The sequence below is a fragment of the Dendrobium catenatum genome, unplaced genomic scaffold (assembly GCF_001605985.2).
Source record: "Dendrobium catenatum unplaced genomic scaffold, ASM160598v2 original_scaffold_274346, whole genome shotgun sequence".
Lineage (NCBI taxonomy): Eukaryota > Viridiplantae > Streptophyta > Magnoliopsida > Asparagales > Orchidaceae > Dendrobium > Dendrobium catenatum.
The window spans coordinates 1,481-3,519 of NW_021592742.1; the positions used below are offsets into that span (position 1 = coordinate 1,481).

Sequence of the window (2,039 nt, forward strand, 5' to 3'; positions counted from 1 at the left end):
ATGTACTCAATTACTTGTTTGCCACTTCTTGATAGTATTACTTTTAATTTATAAAAAATCATTCAATTTATAGATTTTAGAATTTAGAACTTAGTTCATGTAAGCTATGCAAACCCCTTAGAAGCTTATAAAATCTCTTTTGTGAAACATAATATCATAAAAAAATACTTCTTGTTGCATGCTCAAGGTGACAAGTTTATACGACCTTACTTGAACAGGATCTGTTCTATAGGATCATACTGCTACATTTATAACGATAAATTAGGCAAGCAACGCGGTCTGGTTGATGACACGTGGCTTCTCGGCTAGAGCGTGATTGACGGTGGAGATCTATCGTTGATCAAAGCAGTAGAGGATCGTTCCGGTTGGTCTCGACCGACCGGATGGCCTTGAAGCTATCTGACAGACCTAGAAAAAATATAGAAAAAAAAAGTGACAAAGTTTATCATCATCGTATTGAATGAAAATTCCGTAAAACATATAGAAAGATTAAGCTCATTGGAGACTTTGAGTAATGAGCTTAATTTAGATAGAAAAACTCTAAATGAAAAAATTACAGGCCTAGCCAAGTTGAAATCATTTCCACTTTTGCGAGATGTATATTACAAATAATGAAATCTTCATAATTGAGGAAGAGATTAATATAATACAATAAATATGAATTATAAAATATGATTTTATGGTGGAAATAGAAAGAGTGTTAAGGCGTCGAAAGTATATATTGCGAATAATGTACTTTTTAATAACCAGAGAAATTATTAATACAATATATTAGGCATTAACTACGGAGGATGACTTCTGTGCAGGGGTGTAAATTTATGACACGGCTTGAAAATCTAACCAAATATGACAAAGAAAATCCAATTTTGAGTCGACCCAGTTAATAAACTAGTCGGGTTCGAGTTTAAATTCTCGACCGGTTTGAAAAATTGGGTAGTGTCCATCTCAATTTGCTAACTCAGAAATGACCTGCCACTCGCACGTCCCGCCAGTGCATCGCATCCCATTGGCAGACATGTTGTTGCACCGCGTTGCTCGCACGTCCCACTGGTAGACTCGAGTGTGCCACTAGCAAACTCGCGTGGCCGTACTGCGTCCCATTTGCAGACATGTTGATGCACGATGTCGCTCGCGCTGGTATACCCGAGCGTCCCACTGGCAGAATCATGCAGAGGCGCATCGTCGCTCGCGCTGGAAGACCCATCGTCCTGACGCCCCTCGCTTTAGGAAGGAATAAAAAAATTATCCTAAATAAAGCCTAACTATTTTATAACTCTATATATGCCACCCCCTCATAAGGGGAAATGCATTTTTAAGTTTGGTTTGATGTCAACGCTCTAATAGCTTTTTTTTTTCCTTTTGGGCGTTGTTTGGTTTCCTGAAAAAGGAATTCAATGTAAAATGAATACAATGTAAAAATAATATGGTGTTACATAAATATAAAGTTGTTTGGATGAGTGTAAAAGGAATGTATGACTTAACTTTTTTTTTTGTTTGATTTGAAGTAAAGTTTTTTTTTTTTGACATTTAGGCCATTTAAGGCAAACTCACACACACAACGCATACACAAAGACTCGAACCCAAGACCTCTTAGTTGGAAGCATAAGCTCTCAACCAACAAGTCAATGTGAGCTGTGTGATTTGAAGTAAAGTAAATGCAATATAAAATTTAAAAAAGTTGTTCTCAGGGCGGTGGGACAGCGGTGGCTGGTGTAATAACCCAAAGATATGAAACACTTTTTAAAAGAAAAATATGAATTTTTGAATTTGCTGGTTGAACTAAAGCGCTTCTGTGCTATAAATATGAGCACTACGATGCTAGGATTGAGAGAACTACGGTGCCAAAAATGTCCACCGTGACGCTAGGTTTGAGAACATTGATATGATTAATTGATTGAAAATCATAAGTAGCTGGAGATCGATTGAGAGTCATTAAAAAAATTAGCAAAATTCTATAAGCATTTTTCAAGGCTGAAGGCCCAAAAACATGGTAGAAAATTTTCATCAACACTATTATCACTGAGATAAATTATGTTAAG

General features: G+C 36.4%; 1 non-coding gene across 1 annotated transcript; it reads left to right on the forward strand.

Moving 5' to 3' along the window:
- Positions 1-200: 200 nt before the first annotated feature.
- LOC114579075 lies at positions 201-409 on the forward strand. Its single transcript, XR_003699939.1, has one exon. It is a non-coding gene; the product is annotated as a small nucleolar RNA U3 (small nucleolar RNA).
- Positions 410-2,039: the final 1,630 nt, after the last annotated feature.